This window comes from Capricornis sumatraensis, chromosome 2, assembly GCF_032405125.1.
Source record: "Capricornis sumatraensis isolate serow.1 chromosome 2, serow.2, whole genome shotgun sequence".
NCBI lineage: Eukaryota > Metazoa > Chordata > Mammalia > Artiodactyla > Bovidae > Capricornis > Capricornis sumatraensis.
The window spans coordinates 137,784,901-137,812,692 of NC_091070.1; the positions used below are offsets into that span (position 1 = coordinate 137,784,901).

Consider the following 27,792-nt stretch of genomic DNA (forward strand, 5'->3'; position numbering starts at 1 on the left):
TTTGAATATGTCCTGTGTCTCTCCACACTGACACATTATTTACTAGGACTTGCCAGGTGTGCTAATGACCCATTGTCAACACAGCATCACTACATCACTTCCTCTTTAATGAAGACATGGAACCAGGAAATACCTTTCCCAGACATGTCATCTCAATATCAGCATTACAAAAACAACAGCTATTTTATTATACTCCTGAATTTTATGAGTCAGGTATTTGGACAAAACACTGTATTACTTATCTCAACACAATTATTAGAGCCCTGTATGGGAAGATTTAAATGTCTGAACAATCTGGAGATTTTCTTACTCAAATGTCTGTTCTCAGCTGGGACATATTCCATATGTCTTAAATTTTCTTATGGCATGCCTGTTGTGTTCTGAGAGAGAACATCTTAAAAGTTAGAGTCAAGAGACAGCATTCCAAGAGAACTCAGAGGAAGTTTGTGGCCTTTTATGACTTTTCTTCAGAAGTCACATCATGTCACTTTTACTGTGCTCTTTTGGTTAAGCAGACCTATAAGTCAAATCTGTCCAGATACAAGATGCAGGGGCAATGGCCGCATATCTTGATGAGGGATCAAAGATTTTTGGGCTGTATTTAAAGTTGCCACACATATATGTCAAATGCCAGAGAGTCTATGTTTTTTAAAAGAAGAATAATAGATTGTCTATTTCCTTAAGATGCTTTCTTTGGTTGTTTGTTATCATGCAACAACATTTTAAAAGAGCTCAGTTCCTACTGACACTGGCAAATTTTAGACAAACTAGGTGAATGGCCATTTTGCAGAATAACACCCTCTTGGACACAGTGAATTCAAATTTGAAGAATTAATAGCAGCTCCTTCAGATGCAGGGTCAAATATGGATAGTGTAATCAGAAAGAGGGAGGCCATCTTCCGACTGTTTGCCTGGAGAGATGAGCCTCTGCTAGTTGGGGGTAATTTCTATGCCAGATTTTATCCTTTATCGTCTTGATGGTGTTATTGGGCTCTAACTCCAGCCTGATGGTCTTTACAATCTAGACTTTTGAGTGGTTCAATGCACTAACATGTAATAATTTTTTCCTTTTTCTGTAGTTCTGCATCCCTGTGAACTTTTCTTGTAGCATGGATCTCATTATATATTGCATTCTTATTTTTTTCATTAGTATTTCTTTCTTATTAGCACTTTAAGAGAGTTTTGTACTTTTGATAATCGCTTATACAGTGTCTTGTGTCTATGATTTTCATCACATTAGTTGAGTTGGATTTTCTCTGTGTATAATAAGAATTTTAAATGTTCACTGTTTCATGGGAATGGCTTCACCCAAAATGGTTTATAGAATATTGATCAGTATTAAACTCTTGAGTTACAGTTAGTCTCAGAAAAACGACGATACAGTTTCTTGCAAATTCATTTCTTCAGCAAGACATATTAAGCCCTTGTACTGCACTGTGCTGTTCACAGAGATGAACCACAACCTTGGCAAACATGAATTCCATCCTCCAGGAGCATATGATATAGAGGGAGATATAAGTAAGAAACCTGCATTTCCTTATAATGCTGAATTGGTAAAGTTCAGGGTGCAATGGGAACAAAGGTAAGGTGGCAACTAGTCTGACCACAGAGGAGAGGAAATGTGCCTAGGGGTAAATGCCACGTGCACTAAGATACATGTGATAGGAGGCATCGATGTGAAGTGTGGACTCAAACAGGTGTGGACTCATTGTAGGACAAAGTCTAGAAGAGCAACTTTTATCACGAGTGACATGGAGCTGGGAGAGCTCAGGAAACTATTGAATTCGGTAAGAAAGAGGGAAATGGAAATGAGACAGTAAGGGATACGGTTTGAGGGAAACGGTGTAAATTTATAATGTATGCTAGTAAGTTTGACTTTTAGTTTGAGGGAAATGAAGAATCTTTGATGAACTTTAAGCAGTGAACTGTGAGAATCAGAATTATATTTAGGAACTTGGAACAAATAATGATAGAATGAGCCTGGAGAATCACCACATTGAGTTGGCACAGGAAGCAGTGAGGTTAGAAAAGAACATCCATGGGAATGTAGAATGAAGAGACATGAGTTCCCTAAAGAGAATCCAGGAAAATTCCAGCCTTTAAGAACTCTTGGCAACAAAGTTTAAACTGACAAGTAGCTCTCAAAGTAGAAGAACGTTGAGGAGAGTGAAGGGTTGGGAAAAACTGAGGAAAGATAATATTTTAACTATATGGATTTAGTTAATAGGTTAACTAAAAATAATGAGCTAGAACAAGTTTAATGGCTTCTCTAGTGGCTCAGATGGTAAAGAATCCCCTTGCAATGCAGGAGATCCAAGCTCAATCCCTGGATCTGGAAGATTCCTTGGAGAAGGGCATGGCAACCCACTCCAGTATTCTTGCTGGAGAATTCCATGGACAGAGGAGCTTGATGGGCGACAGTCCATGGGATCACAAAGAGTCAGACACGACTAAATGACTTTTCACTTCACTCACAGAACAAGCTCAAGTAATGTAAGTACTGCAAAGTGACTACTGGATGGGAAGGAACCACTAGCAGTGAGGTTAAGAAAAGAACAAAAAGAAAATGCACTGAATTCCAATTCCTTAGAAGGAAGAAGAGCACTGTACCCAAGTGGAATGGGAGGGGAAATAGCATCCCCAAGCAGGAGGAGACTGTTTTCTCTGGGAGAGGAGAAGATGTGGGTACAAAGGCAAAGTGGAGTACAGAACAAAGTGGGAGAAGAATAAATCCTCGCTCTGTTCTGTTTTTTAAAATACTATTTTGATGGTTACTGTTGTGTAAAGTTTGGTGTGTGTAATAATAAGTGACTTATTGACAACATCCGCTGGATCATGGAAAAAGCAAGAGAGTTCCAGAAAAACATCTATTTCTGCTTTATTGACTAGGCCAAAACCTTTGACTTGTGGATCCCAATAAACTGTGGAAAATTCTGAGAGAGATGGGAATACCAGACCACCTGACCTGCCTCTTGAGAAACCTATATGCATGTCAGGAAGCAACAGTTAGAACTGGACATGGAACAACACACTGGTTCCAAATAGGAAAAGGAGTACATCAAGGCTGTATATTGTCACCCTGCTTATTTAAATTATATGCAGAGCACATCATGAGAAACGCTGGGTTGGAAGAAGCCCAGGCTGGAATCAAGACTTCTAGGAGAAATATCAATAACCTCAGATATGCAGACAACACCAGCCTTATGGCAGAAAGTGAAGAGGAACTAAAGAGCCTCTTGATGAAAGTGAAAGAGGAGAGTGAAAAAGTTGGCTTAAAGCTCAACGTTCAGAAAACGAAGATTGTGGCATCTGGTCCCATCACTTCATGGCAAAGAGATGGGGAAACAGTGGAAACAGTGTAGACTTTATCTTTGGGGGCTCCAAAATCACTGCAGATGGTGACTCCAGCCATGAAATTAAAAGACACTTGCTCCTTGGAAGGAAAGTTAGGACCAACCTAGATAGCATATTGAAAAGCAGACACATTACTTTGTCAAAAAAGGTCCGTCTAGTCGAGGCTATGGTTTTTCCAGTGGTCATGTATGGATGTGAGAGTTGGACTGTGAAGAAAGCTGAGCACCGAAGAACTGATGGTTTTGAACTGTGGTGTAGGAGAAGAGTCTTGAGAGTCCCTTGGACTGCAAGGAGATCCAACCAGTCCATTCTGAAGGAGATCAGTCCTGGGATTTCTTTGGAAGGACTGATGCTAAAACTGAAACTCCAATACTTTGGCCACCTCATGCAAAGAGTTGACTCCTTGAAAAAGACTCTGATGCTGAGAGGGATTGTGGGCAGGAGGATAAGGGGACAACAGAGGATGAGATGGCTGGATGGGATCACCAACTCGATGGACATGAGTTTGCTTGAACTCAGGGAATTGGTGATGGACAGGGAGGCCTGGTGTGCTGCAATTCTTGGGGTTACAAAAATTTGGACATGACTGAGCAAGTGAACTGAACTGAACTGAACTGAACTATGGTGCTTTCTAATTTAAATATTTAATGAAAAAACTTGTTAGTTGATTAGAAACAATTGATAAAATAGGTGAGAGTTAAAGTCTCAGAACAGTGGTGGTGTTGCTGTTTAGTTGCCAAGTCGTGTCAGACTCTTTGCAACCCCCATAGACAGGTTTCCCTATCTTGGATTTCCCAGGCAAGAATACTGGAATTGGTTGCCATTTCCTTCTCCAACATTTCCTTCAGGAGAGTAGAAGAGTTTAAATTACAAAATCAGTCTTTATATGAGGTTAACAATTCTATAATGAAGTTAATACAAAAACAAAATGAAATGAAACCAGCCTTACACTCATCGTAAGAGAAAAACATGTAAGCTACTGCCGCTGCTAAGTTGCTTCAGTTGTCTCCGACTCTGTGCAACCCCATAGACAGCAGCCCACCAGGCTCCCTCGTTCCTGGAATTCTCCAGGCAAGAACACTGGAGTGGGTTGCCATTTCCTTCTCCAATGCATGAAAGTGAAAAGTGAAAGTGAAGTCCCACGAGACCATAATTCTGGGTGAACTAGTAAATGATGAAAAGATTTAGTTCAACATTAACGAAAAAAAGGTAAAGTTATATTTTAGAAAATTGAGAGTATTCAGTTTCTTCTTATCAAATATATATCATTCATCTCCTACCTGCCAGTAACTTCCCAATAAGGAAGGGTAAAATATTAGGAAATAGAGAATATGAGAATTTATTATTTAGCTCCCACTGAAACCGTGACTGACTATGTAATAGTGTTTTCACCACATCCTTATCTAGGTAATATAAATTGTTAGAGCCGGTTTAAATGATGGGGTGTTTTATTTGTTAAGCCATGAACTTAAAGGAATTGTGCTACAAGAACAGAAAGAGACACACACACATATGCACAGACAAAATAACCTAAATTACCTTAAAGATAGTCAAGTAAACACAGGGCTGCAGTACAGGCAGTTTGACTTACATAAAGTAAAGGTAAGAGAGCATCTATTTATCCTTTATCTATGTATCTAGATATATACAGATGTAGATATAAGAGAGAGTGCACAGACTTTACAGTGTAAATTTGTATAGTCAAAGTTTCTCTTGTAAAAGCAGCCTTTTGTAGATATTTTATTTGATCTATCTATATATATAACTATTGTATAAAAGGGAGACCAAAGTGAAATATACTGTAAAGATACTGTAAAGCATCAGAGAGTAAATTGGTTTGTTCTGTAATCCTGGTAAATTGCACACAGGAGAGATGATATGGAAGTGTTTAGAAAGGTGAATGATAATGGGAGGGTCTTGGCAGTTTGCTCTGGAAAGCAGTGATTCCAGATTCATCTAAATGAATCATTCATCTAAATAATGAAAAGGTTCAGCTAAATAGTGATTCCAAAATCATCTAAAGGGAAGATTCAGATGCTCTCTAGCATAAAAAATAAAAGTAAGTAATCAAATTTGAATTTTTTTCCCTGGCAAGGTAGGTAGTTTCACTGACTCCTTCCTGGAATAATTATAAATCTTTAGCTAGATAAACTTGAATCATGATATTCAACTGAAGAAAATTTAAAGTATCATCTTGGCAACCAATAATAAGAAGGTATAATGCAGGAGTTTAGCTAGTTTTAGAAATTGAATCAAAACTCATGATCCAAATGAGGACAAAAATAATAATACAAATCACCTTAAAATTAGAACTTGATACATGTATAAATATGCATTTTATACATATACAAACACTTCTGTAAAAGTTGATCATGTCTTTTAATTCTTTAAAGATATTGTAGAAATACTAGTATACTTAAAATATAATTTTTGTCTTTGATTTATAAATCCTCCCCACAAAAATCATTCAAATGGAATAAACCAAATAATGCAGGCAATCTTGGAATTTTATTTAGCAAATGACACAAATCATTAATGGATTTTGTCAATATTTATGGAGTAAGTTTCCTAATAATTTTTCCTAGACTTAAGAATTTTCAAGAACAGTTCTCTTCAACATTAGCCTGGCTGTGCTACCAATGGTCTTTTGCACAGGAAGGGAGAATGAGTAAGAGGAAGACTGTTAGGAGTGCCAACCTTATAATCAAATGTGAACTTGAAAACTCAGAAATAAGCCTTATTCTTGGAAAACACTGACCACTCTACCTGACTGAGCTAACACCTGGAAAGAAGACTTCAGATAACAAGCTGGGCTAGAGGAGGATCTGCTCAGCTCATGGCAAGGTGGTAGGTGATGCTATTGGGAACTTCTGCTTAGTTGAATTCAAGTCCTTTGCTTTATAAACTAGGTCAGGTATATTGTTTCAATTTAAAATTAGAAGGAGCACTGAAGACACAGAAGTTTTCTGGGAAAAAGCTTAGAAATATATAGCAAGTAGGCATATCCCTGATGAATTTTGCAGTACCTTTGGAGGTGGCCTGCCTCGACCTCCATTAACAATAGCCACACAATGATACAAAGACTTGGATGTTTTAAAATCTAGTCTGTCATACCAATCTTAATGTTTCTTGCTGTTTTGCGAATGCAAAATTGTTATGGTCTGGGAGACAAAAGTACTGTTGTATGTATTGATGCTCTGTTTTATTAAGTGTTAAACACTGGATAATGTAATGAGAGATGTACAATATATTGAAGAAGGTTGCATGCTCTTGTTTCAACTTTCCAGTCTCCAGTGTGCAATGGTTTATTCCTAATTATTTGAATGCAAGCCTTGGTTAATCAAAATTCTTTTTTCAAAGTTTCTTTTACACTAAATTTACCATGTACTTTTCATTTAAATAATTTTTCTTCTGTGTGAGCCTGAAAATACGAATATTTTTCTTATGTGTGAGAAGTTATTACCCTGTAGACTAATTAGGTTGGCCATCTTTAGCTTTTCAAAATGAATTTAGAAAAAAAGAGAACCCTTAATGACAAATGCAAATTTGGAAAGGGTTCAGCTGAAAGTGAAAGGTCTTGTGGAAATGGACATCATTAAAAGGAAGCATTGCTTAGAAATAGATTCTCACGTATGTCTGTATTTGTGGTAATGGTACTTGTATACATTCTATAATAACATCTCTTTCTCTTTTGCTGTAACATTCATTACATTTTTAAAAAAGTATTCCCTAGTCTCTAAACTCATTTGTTAAGGATAACACATTAATTTGCCAGTCTTGCATTAACTCTTACAATTCCATTGCTCAACAGCGAAGCTTTGTTAGATTTGAGAAGTTTTGGGTGTTTGTGGTCCTTTCTTAATGTTTTTATGGTAATATATGTTGCATTCCATGTAACATGAATATGCTGAAGATGGCAAATTTGTTTTAAAAATTAGAGTGGAGGTACAAAATTGAGAAAACTGGTAGAATAATTTTTTTAATAAAAGTATGAGCTACTATGGGCTTCCCAGATGGTGCAGTGGTAAAGAATCCACCCGGCCAATGCAGGAGATGCAAGAGACGTGGGCTTGATCCCTGAATCAGAAAGACCTCCTGTAGGAGGAAATGACAACCCTCTCCAGTATTCTTACTTGGGAAATCCCATGAACAGAGATTACAGTCCATGGGGTCACAAAGAGTTGGGCGTGACTGAGCACACACACGCACGAGGATCAGTGAAAGAATAATAGTAATAATAATAATATTTACTTGAACATTTATGTCAACAGAATTTGTTAAGCATTTTTTTAAGAAATGTATAGAAATGTAAGTCAGGATGGTTTCTTTGATCTGAAATTGAGCAAAGATGCTCTAACATCTTGCCTCAGTGTTGATAATAGCAGGGCTGACTACATGCTGGATAAAACTATTTTACTATTTTCTCACAGATGGCCTTCAGCAGGGCATTATCAAAGCTAACTCAACACTGTGTGGTCAAGCTTTAAACACATCATTGCAACATGACAGAATTCTTTCATATATGTTAAATGTATCATAGTTTAACCACTTACCAAGTGGCCTTCTGTTGTATAATGCAACACTAATCATATCAAACAGAGGGAAGAATTCATTGCTAGACCTGTCTTTTATTTGTCAATTGAAATACTTGGCTTGATTTAATTAGTCCAGTTGCTTTTGATGGAAGGCTAAGGAGATCGAGAGAAGTTGCCTGGTGCATTATTAATTCTCTACATCTTTATTGTAGTGCCAATACCTATTCATTCTGTTTTGAATTCTCCATATCCTCTTTCTGGCAGTGACAGCTGTTACGGCCACTTTCTTTTTCTTTCTTGAAGAAAAGGGCAGCCCACAGCTGCTGTTGTTTCTAAGGCTGAGTAAAAGATCCATTTGCAGAGGCAGTCTAACGGCTGAGGAAGTGTCTGTCTCTCTCCTTTGTCATCATGTGTCTCGCATTCAGGAAGTTATCACATTCTGCTTGCTCAAGGACCTGAGACTTTGAAATTGTTCTTTGACTTGACAACCTAAAATCCCTTTCTGCCTTCCTGGGTGACAGGAATGACCCATTTCTGAAGCCAAAACATCGATGACTGCCTGACTGATTCAATCACAGATTGTCACATTTGGGCAACAGTGTTTTCCTCCCAGAATTTTGGAGATGTGAGCGCCTCCTTATGCTCTGCTTTATTGCATTCCCGTGGATATTCATGACATGTTTTTCTGTACAGATTTAAACAGTCTTTAAAAGATTACTTTCAGGTAGCCGAGATGGATCAAGATACTACATGACACTTTCATACTTAGAATAATAATTTTTCTTCTGATTCCAATAAAAATCAGTGATTTTCTTACGTACATGGAGTTTTTATGCTTCTCACATTTTTCCTCTATTGACTTCCAGCTCCAGATTTCCCTTTTATTGAGGTACCCTCCCCATCAATTGCAAACTGTCAACTAAGTTTATGAAATATTGTATCCCTTCCATCACTGCTGCTGCTGCTGCTGCTGCTAAGTCGCTTCAGTCGTGTCCGACTCTGTGCAATTCCATAGACGGCAGCCCACCAGGCTCCCCCGTCCCTGGGATTCTCCAGGCAAGAACACTGGAGTGGGTTGCCATTTCCTTCTCCAATGAGTCCCGTTCAATTATGTACATCATACAGAAACATGAGAACTGGAAAAAAATAATAGATGAGGAGTTTTTTTTTTTTTTTTTTTTTTGGCTTGCCTCATGATATAATCCAAATGAGCTAGATTAAAATGACTGCTGCTGAGACATATCTTTTCAAAACTAATCTCTGCTATTGGGTGAATATAATTCACACTTTGGGAAGAGCTGAACTTAAATACTTTGTCAAAATGCATGATTCAAAGTTTTGTAGTGCTTTCTTGAGATATATTCTGTCATTATTATCAAATATTCTGAAGCAGAACTCGTTTATTTATATAATTCCTTACACCATAAGCTATAATGGAAGAAAATATTTTGAATCCTCGTGTGAACCAAGAGTCATAAGGGTTAAATAACAACCTATAAAGGGCAGAAATAGAATTTTTATCCAGATTTTTGACTAAGAATAATATATTTTTACCACCCTACTTCAGCTTCTTTGTTCTGATTTTAGGGCCATATTTCTTATGATATTTCTTTAAATGGTTACGAGAAAAATGAGTACCAAGTACCAAAATCAGTACCACAAGCCTGTTGTAGTCCCAGGCTTATAATTATTTCACATAGCTTTTTCCCCAACAATGTAAAGTTTGATTCCTCAATTTTAATATTTCCACACAAAATATTTTGGAAAAACAAATAAGGTAAGCACAATAGTAAGAACTTTGACTTCTATGCCACTAAAGGAAAAACTATGAGGTTGGGGATGTTCAGTTGGTAGAACAGAAGACAAAGAAGATACAGGTATTTGTTATAGAATATCCAAGAAGATATAATGTATGAGAAAGAGATGTGCTTTGTTTCTCTTAAAGGAAAAAACAGAATTACTGTATAGAAGCCGTAGAAAATGGATCTGAGTTCATCAAGCAGGAACACTCAGAGGGATTTTATTGCTTACTTTTATTTGTTTGGCAAGTAACTTAGCCACATCTGAGTTCAACAGAGTGAGTAATTAAAATACTTCTTCAAGGAGGGGCAAACAATCATATGTCTATGAGAGATTCTAAGCATATTCATTGTAGAATCTTCAAGTGTGTATTATGTTCATTTTATTTTATTACTAATGTTATTGGCGTTTTCATGTTCTTCACATGTTTTGAAACTCTGGATTTTGGACTCAAGTTTTTCTTTTTTTCTCTCAGAACCAGCCCATTTTGCTGCTTCCCCACAGTGGCATTAGGGTATCTCAGATTCCAGTGTTGAGCCATTATTCTGCCTGGCTTGACTCTTGGTTGTGTTAGTCTCTCAGTCGTGTCCAACTCTTTGCAACCCCATGGGGTGTAGCCCACCAGGCTCCTCTGTCCATGGGATTCTCCAGGCAAGAATACTGAAGTGGTTTGCCATTCCCTTCTCCAGGGTATATTCCCAACCCAGGGATCAAACCCACATCTCTTGTGCTTCCTGCATTGGCAGGCGGGTTCTTTACCAGTAGCACCACCTGAGCTACCAGGGAAGTCCTTAAATTTTGGCTAAGTAGATGACTTGGGGCCACATTTCAAAGTATCAGAAAGTACTTAGTAATGGGTTTTTAATTTTTTTTGTCAAAAATGCTCCTACTTTTTCCTTCACCAGAAATGTATGAGAATATGTGACACAAACTCCACAAAGTCCATTTTTTTCTACTTTTGTTTAACAGATTAGAAAACATACAGAAAATTAAATAAATACTTCTCTTCTGTTATGGCCTGCTCACATCATCAGTCCATGCAAGAAATCTTTCATTTTATTTTCCTATCAGTTCACTAATTTGACTACCTTTCTTCTCCTTTCCCATGGTCATCCTTTCCAATGGACTTACCATTTATCTTTTATCTTTTTGAGGCCTTGGATGTACATTGGGTTGGCAAAAAAGCTCATTAGGGTTTTTCCATAAGGTGTTATGGAGAAATCCAAATGAAATTTTTGGTCAACTCAATATTTATCCTTTATAGTGTTGTTTTTGTGTGCATAAATTTTAAAAATATTTTGATTTTTGTTATATTTTATAAATATTGATATTTTGTTATATAATCACTACTTTAATAAAGTTTCAATGTTATATATTTGTTAACTTTTTTTATTTTGATAAAAGTCACATAATATAAAGCATACTATTTTAATCATATTTAACTATACAGTTGGGTGACACTATACATTCACATTGTTGTATAGCTCTCACTACCATCCATCTTTCAAATTTTTCACCTTAGAGAGACTCTGTCCCCATTAAACACTAACTACCCATTCCTCCTCCCCACTCCCCCATCCCTGGACCCTTGCATCTACCAATATACTTTTTGACTCTATTTTTAAATGCTCAAGTTATAGTGTAAACTTCTAATTCATTACAGCTATAAGATGGCATGATAGAGTATGCAATCGTTACCAGCAAAACATGGAAAATAAATATATTCTATTATCTGGGGTATATATTCCTGGGAGTTGAATTAATGACTCATTTTGTACACTGTATTTATTGTAGTTTTCAGATTTATAGGAGGGATTGTTGCTGTTTGTTCAGTCGCTAAGTGGTGTCTAGGAGGAGTGTTCCAGAATATTTCAATCAGCAATATGCAAAGCTTTCTACCTTCCCTCTAACACTTGGATGTACTTTTGGGGGAAGGGGGCCAATTTTGTGTGCATGCTCAGTTGTGGCTGACTTTTTATAACCCCATGGGCTGTAGCTCACCAGGCTCTGCTGTCCATGAAATTTTCCAGGCAAGATACTGAAGTGTGTTGCCATTTCCTACTCCAGAGGATCTTCCTGACCCAGGGATCAAACCCACATTTTTTGCATCACCTGCATTGGCAGGTGGATTCTTTACCACTGTGCCACCTAGGAAGCCCAGGTCAATTTTAGTGGATAAAAATTTACATTTTACATTTATTTTAATTTGCCTTTTTCTGAAAAGCTTGAAATCGGCCTATGTCTGTTCATTCTCTGTACTTATACTGGATTTTAATTTTTTTTTCTAGAATTCCACTTATATTCCAGTATTAATATGTTTTTAGTTTTACCATTTTAGTCCCTAGGATATCACTCATTTGTTGACATTACCTATACTGTCTTTCATTCAACACAAAGTTTCATTTGAAGTAGTCAAAAACATTTTTGTTGTTGCCATATACTTTATGGAGTTTCTGTTAGGGTTTAACTTAAAAAGTTCTTTCATCCAAAGGTCACAGAAATGTTCTGAAATTTCTTCTATTACCTTTTTTTCTCTACATTTAGATTTTTAATCCACTTGTAACTTATTTCTGTAAAGATGCAATTTGATTTTTTTTCTCCATGAGAACAAAACAAAACAACATGAACTAAGCAATTCTTAGTTTCCAGTTTCTCTTTGTGGTGGGTTTTTGTGTGTGTGTGATATCTTTTTAAGGTTATGTTGTTAGGTTCATACATATGTATGAGTCCTATATTGTTTTGATTGATTTTTCTTTTGACATTACTTTGCATTCTTTATTATGTATTTGTACGTATGTGTGCATGCATAATATTCATGTATATATAGTCTAACTTCTGATATTAAAATGCTTAACTAATCTTTGTTTTGATTCATATGTGGCATATGCTTTCCTTTCTTCTTAATTTTAACTTTCTTGCCATTTAAGTTTTAATCCTTATATGTAATGTATAGTAGTTACTAGTATTGTTCAATATGATAATTAACTGCTTTTGACTGTTGAATTTAAAAATCTTAAGGTATTTTCATTGTTGTTTTATTCAGGCTTTTTACCATATATATTTGTTCCCTCTTTCCTCTTTTCTTGCATATCTTCTATAGTTCTTCTGCTGTCATGGATGTTACATATTCTAATTGTATTCTTACATAGAATACATCTCATATATATGTTATTAGTTTTTCATTTTAAATATCCTAAGTTTGCTGCTACTGCTAAGTTGCTTCAGTAGTGTCTGACTCTGTGCGACCCCACAGACGGAAGCCCACCAGGCTCCCCCGTCCCTGGGATTCTCCAGGCAAGAACACTGGAGTGGGTTGCCATTTCCTTCTCTAATGAATGAAAGTGAAAAGTGAAAGTGAAATCGCTCAGTCGTGTCCAACTCCTCGTGACCCCAAGGACTGCAGCCCACCAGGCTCCTCTGTCGGGAGCCAGTGTGAGGAATTCCACCTGTGACAAGGTCATGCGGCAGAGCTCTGATGGCAAGGCTAATCAGACCTCAGGATTTCCCCCTGGAATTTCCTGAGCATCCACTCCCCAAAAAATAAGAATCTGCCTGCTTTTCCACTCTTCTGACATTCTCTGGAAAAAAGTCAAATCAGGGCTTTAGTCTTCTGCATTTGAAAGGGATGTTTCAGCTTAAACCCTCTCTGATAACTCTCTAGCTTGTCTAACAGGTTCCCCCAGACCTCTTACAGCTTGTGAATTGCTTACAGCCCCCCAACTGCGAGAGGCACAAAGCTTAAAAGCATCTTAAAGATACAGAGCCTTTTCTAAAGAGTTAAAAATCATATTGGTAGAGGGTTTTCACTGTTGACTCAATGACTGCTGCCAGGCCTCCATATTCTTTATCTTTTAGGCACCTGGGAGGATGTTAATCAATGTAAACGGGATAAGGAAAAAGATATATAGTAGTTTTGATGTTAGCAACACTAGACTTTTGAGTTAATTACCTTTCTCTTTGTTATATGTCACTGCACTCCTCTTGTGTCCTTGCTATGTAAGAATGTAACTTTATTTAGTGCTTTCTGAGAATGGCACCAGACTTTGGGAAGATCAACACAAATAAGTCTTCTGGTCGACAAACCCTTATCAGAAAAAAGGCTGTAAAATGTTAATTGGCCCTTTTGGCCAGAAGATGATGTAAATTACCTAAGACTTGTGTATACAATTAGGTATGCAGAGAGAAAAGCCTGGTTTTGATAAGAGTCTGGACTGCTAACGCTGCATAACTTTGTGTTACCCATTGATCTCCATGTTTTATCAAAAGTATAAAAGGCCTTCTGAACAATAGAGGATGGAGCCAGTTGCTGGACTGCTTTCCCCCGTGTGTGTGTGTGTGTGTGTGTGTGTGTGTGTGTGTGTTGTGTGCTTCTCTCTCTCTCTCCTTTCCCTCCCTCTCCTCTTTACTTTAATTTCAGGCTGAATTCCCATCTGGGGTGTGGAGGCTCGCCAAGTCTACTTACTTACCCTGGCTGTTAAGACCCACGTGAAAGGGAGCCTAAGGCGAGACACCCTTAGATATTCAAGCGAGCGCCGGTGGCCCAGTGTAGATGGTGCAAATTCCTTGTCTGGAATTTTATTGGTCTTCCATGTAATCCAAGTTATTCAGCCTTCTTTCTCCACTTAATTTTCCTACTATACTATTTCTTCCTAATCTAATCTTATATTCTTATATTAATAAACAAATAAGTTTTCCTCGCCGACTCCGTCCACACTTCGAATTCCCTGGATCCACCAGGGCTGGACCCTGGCACTCCTCCGTCCATGGGATTTTCCAGTTTAACAATGTTTATATTTTTGTTACAAATAAGACTGATCTATATACTCATTTCCTTCTCATTTCCCCCATACCATCCACTTTCCACTACTCTGCCATGTTGGTATCATCTATAATTTTATGAATAGTAAAAAATTGTTTGAATTTATTTCAGTGGTGTTGCTTTGACTGACTTATAAAGTAATGGTAAATTTTACCAATTATCACACACATCCTAGAAAGATCCTGGATTTTTTATATTTTTCCAAGAATGTTTTCAATGGTGATTTCTGTGTGCAAAATATTCTTAAGGTTTGTATATATAGATTGACATACTTAAAATGAGAATTTAGCTAGCTATAATGCTCAGACTCAAAGTTTCTTTCTTCTGAATATTTAAAAATATAGCTCCATTGTCTCTTTTGCACCTAGTCTTGCTCTTGAGATGTTTGCTGCCAATCTATTTTGTCTTTCTTTTTGGCAATTATTCTTTCTGAAAATTTTTTTAGATTTTCTCTTTGTCTTTACTGTTCCTACATTTTTTCTGTAATATACTTAGGCTACAGCTCAATTGTTGAATTATCTTTGTATTGCAACTTTTGCCCTTCTCAATTATTTAATTATTTCTTGTGCTGCAAAAAAATACCACTCCAGCATTCTTGCCTGGAGGAAACTCCATGGATAGAGGAGCCTGGCGGGCTACAGTCCATGGGGTCAAAAGAGTCAGACATGACTGAGCAACTAACTATGTTGTCTGGAAATGTGTAATCAGGTTGAAAAGCTAAAGTCATGTCTTAGTTTGTATACTTCCCAGTGGATTTAGAATGTGGAAGTCAGAAGTGGGTACAATGTAATGTAGAGTTCTTGCTTGACTACTTTATAATTTTCACTTATCTCCAGAAATTATATTCTCCAAACATTTTCTCTTAAGGATATAATTACTTATTCTTCCTTTGTAGAGGGAGTGGGGAATGGTAGAATGAATGCTCTAAGACTTACTACTTTGCTTTCCAGTTGTACTTATTATGTCATATCTATGATCATACGTTGCTAGTGTCATAAGTTTTAAATTCCTGATGGTCATGGATGTGAAGGAAGATAAAACAAAGATCTGCACAGGAGAGTAGGCAGTAAGGCAAAATAAAGGAACCAAAATGCTGTCCCACAATCCATTCTTCTTGAGGTATCATACCTTCTGTTTCAGGATGCTTCAGTGCAATTACTCTGACACACACACACAGACAAATATCTTTTCTTTCTTAATATTCCTCACAGTTTAAAAGGTTGTTTTATCAATTCAATCAATTTCTGTCAATCTCTTCTGTTGCATCTTCAGTGCTGGGCCAGGTAGGAATGAAGATTCCTTTTTATCATTTTACCAGACTAAAATTGTGCTACCACAACATAGCCCATTATCACATATTGAAGTTCTCTGGAAGCCAAAAGGTATTAGAGGTTTTATAATGATGGTTTTTTCACGAATCTCATGTTTTACAATATAGTTCCAATTTGCTCAAGCAAACCAAATGTATTAAAATGGTTATTTATGCACAGGTTAAATTAGTGAGTGATTATTTGTGTTGTAAAACAATTTGCCATAAAATTTCTCTAAATAGCAAACTTCCCTAGTGATTCATAAATTTCAGCCTATATCTAGTTTTTGGGGATTCAGTTATTAGAATGATCTATAGGGAGCTTAAATTCTTAACCAGTTAGCCACTGACTAAATGAATGATTCTTTCCTTCATTCTTACTCTTTTTTTGTTGCCTTATCTTTCATTTAGTCTACCATTTGTGTATTGAAGCCAGATGTGAACTACTGTGTCAGCTCCAAATCCACACTTCCAAATTCTGCTTTGTGATGCTGGTGCTGGAACCCTGCTCACCATGTTGCTACTCTGCCAGCTTGTATCTGACTCTGTATTAGGCTAACTGAATTTGGGCTTCCCTCATGGCTCAGTCAGTAAAGAATCTGCGTGCAATGCAGGACACCCAGATTCAATTCCTGGGTTGGGAAGATCCCCTGGAGAAAGAAATGGCAATCCACTCCAGTATTCTTGTCTGGAAAATCCCATGGACAGAGGAGCTTGGCAGGTTACAGTCCATGGAGTCGCAAGAGTAGGACATGACTTAGCGACTAAACCACCACCAATATGGGATTCAAGAGGGAGGCTGAAGAGCTGGAGGAAGAAAGGATTTCCTCCACTGCCTCAGAGTTCTCAGCCTAGCAGTTTTTTCTCTTTCCTGCTAAGCTTGATGATGCACCAGGCACGTATCTCTATCCTCAGAAGTCTGAGTGTCAGCTGTGTGAGCTCTTCCTTAGATTCTAAGTTTAAATCATTCCAACATCTTCCTTTTGGAAGTTACTATATCCATGATACCACACTGTTTACTTTAAATTCTTTAGTACAGCACAGCTACAATAACTGGCGTGGCTTAATATCCCCAGACTGCAGTTGGAAAACATAATACTCAGCATATTTATTTTAATATTTGCAAACTGTCAGACATTGTGCTGGTCACTAGTAATAATGGTCAAGTTCTTCCTGTCTTTTGCATTAGTTTTTAAGGGAATATGACTACATGTTTCTGAATTATTTTTTATTTTTATATTAAAAATGTATGTATGTATGTATGAGAAGGCTAAATGAGGCAATGAGTATGATCAGGCAATGATCTGTTTTCCATTGAGGACTCAGTCTCTCTAATTGATGGGCTCACTTGACATGTATTATGATCTACACATTTTAATGTACCTACATGCCTCACATACTGTGTGAAAGTTTATAGAAAGTATTATCCACATTTTGCAGATAAGAATATTTGAGATTCAGAGAAGTATTTTTTTTCTTTCATATTTTCCCTTCTGAACCCTGTCTATTGTAAATAACATTTAACTTTTAAAACAGAAAAGGAACATACACCTAATATCACACACATTAACTTCAGAATTTCTAGTTGTTCTACAATAAGGGAAAAATGGAAGTCCTGCATTTTATAAATATATATATATACATTTGTGACATGAAATTGAGATACTTTTGGTGACCCAAAGGGGTGTCTGTGTGTGCGTGATAAAAAAGGAGACTTGGGAGAAAAGAATGGCAAATGTCAGTTCTGAAAAAAATATGAACTTTGAATGCTAGGAAAAGACCATAATCTATTAATGCTCTGTTTTCCACTGAAGACTCAATCTCTCTAATTCAGCTGCAGTGTTAATATCTTTGGCTTAGAACACAAAAGGACAAAATTTGACAGTCACTTACTGCCCAGAAAAATTTCTACTTTCTAGGCTCATGCCCAAAAAGCAATTTTGGTTGTATGTAGGTGTGACAAAATCTCAAAGTATAAAAAAAGAGCAAAACTTTTTCCCAAAATTATTTGGTGAAATTGATTCTCCAGAGTGACACAACAGATTTATATCTCAGGCTATCACTTCCTCCTGATATATGGAAGCACACTTCTTGGTGGGGCCCCAGAATAAAAATTACAGTCTAAAAGCATTTTTCAAAATCAGGGCTTAGAAACACTGCAGTAAACCATATTGTTCATTTATTCTCAAAATTGTATTTCAAAGAGATACATTATAGTTTTAGTCCAGATAAACACAGTAGGATAAAGATTCCAGCCTGTTCTTTAGCACTAGCTTTTTTTTAAAGCCATTTTTTTGATTGTGGAAATTCTTTTAAGAACTGGATATCTCTATATATGCTGATATAATGTTGGATGCCACAGAAAAAAGACATCCCACATCCAAGGGCAAAGGAGAAGCCCCAGCAAGATGGTAGGAGGGGCAAAATCGAGTTTATAATCAAACCATATGCCCTAAGGATATGCTTGGGGGATCAAACAAACCTTGTGTGCACCAGGACCCAGAGACCCCACAGAGACTGAGCCAGAACTGTGTTTGACTGTCTCCTGTGGAGGTACAGGTCAGCAGTGGCCTACTGCCAGTGCAGGGGCACTGGGTGCAGCAGACCTGGGTATGGCATAAGCCCTCTTAGAGGAGGTTGCCATTAACCCCACCATAGAGCCACCAGAACTTACACAGGACTGGGCAAACAGACTCTTGGAGGGCACAAACAAAACCTTGTGTACACCAGGACACAGGAGAAAGGAAAAGGAGCAGTGACCCTACAAGAGACTGACCCAGACTTGCCCGTGAGTGTCCAGGAGTCTCTGGCAGAGGTGTGGGTCAGCAGTGGCCTGTTGCAGGGTCAGAGGCACTGAGTGCTGCAGTGCATGCATGGGAGCTTTTGAAGGAGGTCATGAACTCCACCATAGTTTGGCTTCAGGTCAAACAACAGGGAGGAACACAGCCCCACCTATCAAAAGAAAATTGGATTAAAGATTTACTGAGCATGGCCCCACCCATCAGAAGAAGACACAGTTTCCCCCTCAGTCAGTCTCTACCATTAGGAAGCTTCCATAAGCCTCTTATCCTTATCCATCAGAGGGTGAACAGAATGAAAACCACAGTCACAGAAAACTAATCCATCTGATCACATGGACCACAGCCATGTCCAACTAAATGAAACTATGAGCCATGCCATGTAGGGCCACCCAAGACAGACGGGTCATGGTGGAGAGGTCTGACAAAATGTGGTCCACTGGAGAAGGGAATGGCAAACCACTTCAGTATTCTTGCCTTGAGAACCCCATGAACAGTATGAAAAGGAAAAATGATAGGACATTGAAAGATGAACTCCCCAGGTCAGTACATGCCCAATATGCTACAGGACAAGAAAGGAGAAATAACTCCAGAAAGAATGAAGACATGGAGCCAAAGCAAAAACAACACCCAGTTATGGATGCGACTGGTGATAGAAGTAAAGTTCTATGCTGTAAAGAACAATATTGTATAGGAACCTGGAATGTTAGGCCCATGAATCATGGTAAACTGGAAGTGGTCAAACAGGAGATGGCAAGAGTGAACACTGACATTTTAGGAATCAGTGAACCAAAATGGACTGGAATGGGTGAATTTAGCTGAGAAGACCATTATATCTACTACTGTGGGCAAGAATCTCTTAGAAGAAATGGAGTAACCCTCACAGTTAGCAAAAGAGTAGGAAATGCAGTACTTGGATGCAATCTCAAAATCAACAGAATGATCTCTGTTCATTTCCAAGACAAACCATTTAATATCACAGTAATCCAAGTCTATGTCTCAACCAGTAATGGTGAAGAAGCTGAAGTTGAACGGTTGTATGAAGACCTACAAGGTCTTCTAGAACTAATACCCAAAAAAGATATCCTTTCCATTATAGGGGATTGGAATGCAAAAGTAGGAAGTAAAGAGATACCTGAAGTAACAGGCAAATTTGGACTTGGAGTACAAAAATAGTAGGTCAAAGGATAACAGAATTTTGCCAGAGAAGGCACTGGTCACAGCGAACATCCTGTTCCAACAAGAGAAGACTACACATGGACAACACCAGATGGTCAACACCAGAAATCAGATTGATTATATTCTTTGCAGCCAAAGATGGAGAAACTCTATACCATCAGTAAAAACAAGACCAGGAGCTACTGTGGCTCAGATCATGAACTCATTGCCAAACTCAGACTGAAATTGAAGAAAGTAGGGAAAACCACTGGACTATTGAGGTATGACCTAAATCAAATCCCTTACAGTTATACAGTAGAAGTGACAAATAGATTCAAGGGATTAGATCTGATAGACAGAGTGCCTGAAGAACTATGGATGGAGGTTTGTGGCATTGTACGGGAGGCAGTGATCAAGGCACTCCCCAAGAAAAAGAAATGCAAAAAGGCAAAATGGTTGTCTGAGGAGGCCTTACAAATAGTTGAGAAAAGAAGAGAAGTGAAAGGCAAAGGAGAAAAGGAAAGATATACCCATTTGAATGCAGAGTTCCAAAGAATAGCAAGAAGAGATAAGAAAGCCTTCCTCAGTGATCAATGCAAAGAAAGAGCAAAACAATAGAATGGGAAAGACTAGAGATCTCTTCAAGAATTTTAGAGATACCAAGGGAACATTTCATGCAAATTGGGCTCAATAAAGGACAGAAATGGTATAGACCTAACAGAAGCAGAAGATATTAAGAAGAGGTGGCAAGATTTCACAGAAGAATTATACCAAATAGATCTTCATGACCCAGATAACCATGATGGTGTGATCACTCACTTAGAGCTAGACATCCTGGAATGCAAAGTGAAGTGGGCCTTAGGAAGCATCATTATGAACAAAGCTAGGGGAACTGATGGAATTCCCATTGAGCTATTTCAAATCCTAAAAGATGATCCTGTGAAAGTGGCGTACTAAATATGCCAGCAAATTTGGAAAACTCAGCACTGGCCACAGAACTGGAAAAGATCACTTTTCATTCCAATCCCCCAAAAAGGCAATGCCAAAGAATGCTCAAATTACTGCACAATTGCACTCATCTCACACACTAGCAAAGTAATGCTCAAAATTCTCCAAGCCAGGCTTCAACAGGATGTGAACCATGAACTTCCAGATGTTTAAGCTGGATTTAGAAAAAGCAGAGGAACCAGAGATCAAACTGTCAACATCCATTGGATCACCAAAAAAGCACAAGTGTTCCAGAAAAACATCTATTTCTGCTTAGTAACTATGCCAAAGCCTTTAACTATTTGAATCACCAAAAACTGTGGAAAATTTTTAAAGAGATGGGAATACCAGACCACCTGATCTGCCTCTTGAGAAATCTGTATGCAAGTCAAGAAGCAACAGTTAGAAATGGACATGGAACTATAGACTGGTTCCAAATCAGGAAAGGAGTATGTCAAGGCTACATTTTTTCACCCTGCTTATTTAACTTACATGCAGAGTACATCATTTGAAATGTCAGGCTGGGTGAAGCACAAGCTGGAATCTAGATTGCCGGTTAAAATATCAATGACTTCAGATACACAGATGACACCACCCTTATGACAGAAAACAAAGAACTAAAAAGGCTCTTGATGAAAGTGAAATAAGAGAGTGAAAAGTTGGCTTAAAACTCAATATTCAGTAAGCTAAGATCGTGGCTTCCAGTCCCATCAGTTCATGACTAATGGATAGGGGAACAATGGAAACAGTGAGAGACTATTTTGGGGGGCTCCAAAATCACTGAAGATGGTGATTGCAGCCATGAAATTAAAAGACACTTTCTCCTTGGATGAAAAGCTATGACCAACCTAGACAGCATATTAAAAAGCAGAGACATTACTTTGCCAACAAAGGTACATCTAGTCAAGGTTATGGTTTTTCCAGTGGTCATGTATGGATGTAAGAGTTGGATTATAAAGAAGGCTGAGCACTGAAGAATTGATGCTTTTGAACTGTGGCTTTGGAGAAGACTCTTGAGAGTCCCTTGGACTGCAAGGAGATCCAACCTGTCTATTCTAAAGGAAATTAGTCGTGAAAATTCTGAAGCTGAAACTCCAATACTTTCACCATCTGATGCAAACTGACTTACCAGAAAAGACCCTGATGCTGGGAAAGATTGAATGTGGGAGAAGGGGATGACAGAGGATGAGATGGTTGGATGGCATCACTGACTCAATGGACATGAGTTTGGGTAAGCTCCAGGAGCTGGTGATGGACAGGGAACCCTGGTGTTCTGCAGTCCATGGGGTCGCAGAGTCAGACAGGACTGAGTGACTGAACTAAACTGATATTGGCTGAAGTCTTCCCTGGTGGCTCAGGTGGTAAAGAATCTGCCTGTAGTGCAGGAGATCTGCTTTTAATCTCTGGCTCAGGAAGATGCCCCTGGAGAAAGCAATGGCTACCCACGCCAGCATTCTTACCTGGGAAATCCCATGAATAGAGGAGCCTGGTGCGCTAAGGTCCACAGGGTCACAAAGAGTCAAACTGAAGTTTGATTTTTAGTGTCTCAGAGTGTCAGGGCCAACCAGAACATCAGCAGTAGTTAGAGGACATTTGAAACACTACCTTGCTTGCTCTTGTGAAGGTACTTTTTGAAACGACATTGACTAAATATGGAAGATTAAGAGAGAAAGGATGAGCTGATATAAGCCTTCCTTTGTCTCAGATTATATTCCTCAAGTGGTCTCTCCTTAATATTGGTCAAAGGATTTTCAATATTCAACATGAAGCTGGCTTTTAAACTTTCTACCCCCCCCCCCTGCTGTTTCAAATATTTGTACTACTTCATTGTTTAAGACAGAATCTGGTTTCAAAGTAGGGCATTACTTTGACATCAATTACAGCATGTTAGAGTGGTTAATCTTCTTGGTCTGATTTTATTGCTGTCCTGTATAAATAACACATAATAATTCTGTTTTATTAATATAGTGATCCATTTTAATTGCCCTGTACTTGTTAATGAAGATTGAAAATGAAGGTCCCTAACTATAAATTAGAAGTGTTTACCAACTTTCAAAAAGTATTCAAGTATTAGATTAAGCTTTGATTTATTGGATATATTTACACATAGAGTTCTGAATTCTCTTTTATATTTTTGGTACCTGAAGAGGATTATGTTCAGTTATATGCCTGGTATGCTCAGAAATGCATTTATTAGATTAATTAATCATCAGCACATCTTAATTTCAATGAAAGGATTTAAGGTGAGCTCCACTAAGCCACTAGGATCTGATTTATTCTATTTCATGGGTCAAGAAACCTTCAAACTAAATCACTGAACACAGAGAGTGATGAAGAGTTTGAGTAGATCTCTTAAAGTCACCAGTGAAAGAAAGAAATCAAGAAAACATATTTGAAAGCTTTCCTCCTTCATCTGCCTGTTACCATTTATCTCTTTTTATTCTACAGTGACAATGAGCTACTTAAAGTTCCTAGAATGCAACACATTTTCTTTTATCTTGTATTTTTGCACATGTCCTGCCTTTGACGGTAACATTCTCTAACGACCATTCTCTTCTAAACACCACAAACACCATGAGCCCATCACTTTAACTTGCATACAGTAACTCTCTCAGATGTCAGATTAAATGACATTTCCTCTGGGAAGTCTTTCTAGTTCCCAAGACTAAGATAGGTTCCCTTCCTGTGTCCTCCTGTTATGTCCTGATCTTATTCCTATTATAATGCTTATCAACACATTTGGTTATATGTTAGTATACTTCCCTGGATTCTCCATTATAATGCAGGTTTCTTAAAGGTAGGAATGGATGGAGTTTTATTCTGCATTGTATGCCTAGCACTTACCATGACATCTCATACAAAGTAGGTGTTGAATACTTATTCTTTGATTTTAATGATACTAGCAGCTGGGAAAGGAATGCAGTCAGTATATCCAAAATGTAGAGTCCATGAGGCAGTGCACCTTGGTGGTTTTATAGTGGTTAAGTGTGCAGACTCTGCAGCCAGGTTGCCTGACTTTGAGGATCAACGCTATATACTTGGTCTATGGCCTTAGCAAGTTCATTAACCCTCTGTGCTTTAGTTACTTCACCATTAAAATAGGGAGAGTAAAGAAATTCTAGCTCATAATATTTTGTTGATTTAAAAGCATGAATATGTGTGTATAAGTCTTACTAGAACAAGCAAGTTTAAGGTCAGATTGTCAAGTGAGGAACTGAAGACTTCATAGTTAGGATGAGTTGGAGAGTTTGACAGTCCAAAGTTCCATATCATAACTTACCAGAAGTGGAGAGTATCTGAGAGCCTGGCTAAAGTCTGATTTTTCTTCTTCCTGCTCAGTCCTGCATCATAGGACAACTAGTTTCATCATTTATCCCTAGAGCAGTATTTCTCAAAAGATTGCCCTTCACTTTCAGAAACAGAACCACCTCATTGATTTGGTAAAAATATAAATGCCAAAGCCTCACCCCAGAATCCCTGAAGGACAGGCTTGGTGACCTGTAGTTACACACCGTCCTCAGTGATCATGATGCTCCAAGTTTGAGAGCTGTGCTTTGAGGTTTGTTTCACTGAATGTATTTCCATATAAGGATAAAAAGCAACAACAACAAAAACAACTCCCTGCTGGTTCAGAAATTCTTTTCATTGCTCTGCTGCTCTTATTCATAGTACTTACGGCTTATATCATTTCTCATTTTATTCTTTGTGTTTTGACATTTGCAAAATGTAAGACATAATCATTGTCCTCAAGTAGCTTGTGGTATAGTTGAGAGATGAGTGTCAAATACATTAAACAATTGCATAAAAATCTCAAACTTAAGTTTTAATATTAATTTTAAGTATAGTGTAAGACAGGTTCAGAAAGATTTTGGAAAGTGGGTTAGCCATATAACTTGAGTAGGAACAGAGAAGGCGGAGAAGGGTATGGAGGAGCATTGGGGCAGGAGTAAGGACCTGAGTAAAGGAACAGAGATAGGTTTGAAAATGGAATGTTGAGAGAAGCTGAAGGAGCCAGGATTCAGATCTCTCATGTCAAAAAAAAAAAGAAAGAAAGAAAGTAGTGGGAGATAACACATAGCGTTATCTCTAATGATTCTTCGTAATTTTACAAAACACAAAGAAAAGTCAGGATTTTATTTACTAGATTATAAAGAACCAATAAAAACTCTTTAGAAATTTAAGAAATAAAAACTGGAGTCAAGAAGGTTATGTCAGTTTAGTAAACCACCAAGAACTTTCAGACGTACACGCTGGATTTAGAAAAGGCAGAGAAAGTTCACTTCCTGTTAAATGTCCCTGGAGGCATCCTACACGTCTGTACATCACTATCCTTATTACTTAGTGAATATCTGAGCCATCTGCTGAATTGCAAGCTGTGTGAAGTTCTGTGACTCTATCTTGTTCCTTGCATAGCTGACTCTCAACAAAGTCTGTTGAGTAGTTGAATGAAGAGATCACAGGTTAGCCTGATCTAAATAGCAGGTTCTCTCTCTATAACTCAACGATCCAGGGCCAACCCAGTCATTTTAAAGGGAGCCAAAGAATTAAGAAAATCATCTTATTGCTCAATAATATTTGGTTTTTTAAAAAAACTGTGTCTAGAAATTAAATAGAATAAACAGATTGAAAAATAAGAGCAAACAACATTAAAGCTGAATGACAGTTTTCTCTTCTACTTGGTATATGTCCTTCCCAGGGAATATAGGAAACCACCAATGCAATGAATGGGAATCTCTAGGATAAATTCAACCAGTCTGAATCAAGTGAAAGTTGCTCAGTCGTGTCCAACTCTTTGCCCCCCCACGGACCATACAGTCCTTGGAATTCTCCAGGCCAGAATACCGGAGTGGGTAGACTTTCCCTTCTCCAGGGGATCTTCCTAGCCCAGGGATTGAACCGGAGTCTCCTACATTACAGGCAAATTCTTTACCAACTGAGCTATCAGGGAAGCCCAAAAGTCTTAGAGTTTGACATAAAATCTGAAAAAATATATTTTTTAAAGTGTTTGGAAGGATAGGCTTTATAATGATATAGACAGGATGTACTGATTAGAACATCACCAAATGATCTTGACCAAATTACTTTCTTAAGCCTCAGTATCTTTACAATGTTAGTTAAGACATTTTGGTAGAATCAGTCTATTGGAACTGAGTTAAAAGTTCATATATTTAAGGGGCTACCAATTTTAATACCTGGGTATCAAATAGAAAACAACTTGCTTTTACAAGACTGAGGCTATTTAAGGCACTAAGGATATTCAATATATGCCTATAGATGGAATGGAAATGATCCTGCAGGGAAGTGGAGACTGCTGTTTTGATGATGGAAAATAAGAGAATCTAATTGAATACTGTTTACTGAACATTTTATTTGGGCCAGGCAAAATTTACACACTACTATTTCATGTGCAAAGCATTGTAGTTTTTTCAGTTCTACCTAGAGAAAGTAGAGCAAATTAATTGAGATAGTTATGTCTATGCTATGTAAACCCCATTTATAATGTTCATTTGTAAAACAAATGTAATAATACTTGCTCTACTGATAGCCTTGAGCTTGTTGGGAAATTCAGAATAAAAATGAGGTAATTTGTTTGAAACTGGTCTGTACCCTGTGAAGAAAATAAAAGGTATGATTATTTAAAGGCTGGTAGCTACATGCTTCAACAAGTGAACAAATTTGTGCTTAAAAAACAAATCAATCAAACTGGTTGTTACTTGTAGACAAAATAATTGTTGATTTGACAATCTCTCACTTTTCAGCTTGTTGTCGTGGTGTCACGTTGACTGACAAAAAAAAAAAAAGTGATTCTTTCTGCTCTACAGTTTCCAGATTCTATAAAACATTAAATAAAGAGATCTGAAAGCACAGAACAGTTTCAAAGTCTCTAGTCAGGATAAACTTTAGATCACACCTTTGGTGTGCCCTGAATAAACTGATATTGAATATGCCCCATGCTGTTTGTCTTTGAGAGATGTCCTAATTCAGTCTCTGCTTCTGACCTTCTGGACAGATTTAGAATGGAAATAACCGTTGGGACTGGCCAAAAGGTGAACAATGGTGTTTTCTTTGGTTCTCAAGTGTGATACAATGTTATAATTTTAAATTCATTAAAATATTACTTATGCCAGCCTTTCCCAGATTCACAGTCAGTTTATTGAAAGAACTGGGACTATAATCCAGGTCTCCTGAAGCCAAATTAAACATCCACCACCCACAATTTCTCACCCTTCACTGTGCTGGACTGTAAAATACATGGTATTCACTTCTGTCCCACTGTGCTGGAAAGGTGCAGTAGATCATAGCTACTCGGTATATTGCCTATTCTCACTTGGGTTTCCTTGGTAACCCAGGGAAAGGGGTTTTCAGCGGTAAGAAATCCACCTGCCAATGCGGAAGACCTATCCCTGGGTCAGGAAGCTCCCCTGGAGAAGGAATGGCAACCTACTCCAGTATTCCTGCCTGGGAAATCCCATAGACAGAGGAGCCTGGAGGGCTATATCCCATAAGGTTGCAAAGAGTTTGGCATGACTGAGTGACCAAACAGTGACATGTTATCTTTAAACTACCTTCCCTTTTGCTTGAAACCTGTTTGAAAACAGCATGTCAGGTCTCTGTCATTCTCAATAATCTCACAGGCATTTTGTCTAGATAAATTTGCCTGAAGGTAGCTTGTAACTCCACACTTCTCAACATACTGGGGGACTCGCGCATTCAGTCTGCCTACTGTGACATAGTTGGAGTTCATCCTCATCCACCATTATGTCCTCTGACAAGATCCCAAGAATAGTCCTTATTATAGCAGACAAGGGCTTCCCTGGTGGCTCAGATGGTAAAGAATCTGCCTGCAATGCAGGAGACCCAGATTTGCTCCTTGGATTGATAAGATGCTTCTCCCTGGAGAAGGGAATGGCTACCCCCTCCAGTATTCTTGCCTGGAGAATTCCATGAACAGATGAGCCTGGCAGGCTACAGTCCATGGGTCACAAAGTGTCAGATAATAAAATGAAGGTAGGTCTCCTGTAGGCCTACCTA

General features: G+C 37.9%; 1 pseudogene; it reads left to right on the plus strand.

Annotated features, from left to right (window-relative positions):
- Positions 1-1,619: 1,619 nt before the first annotated feature.
- LOC138069460 (BRISC complex subunit Abraxas 2-like) overlaps positions 1,620-27,792 on the plus strand; it is a 114,842-nt pseudogene continuing 88,669 nt past the window's right edge.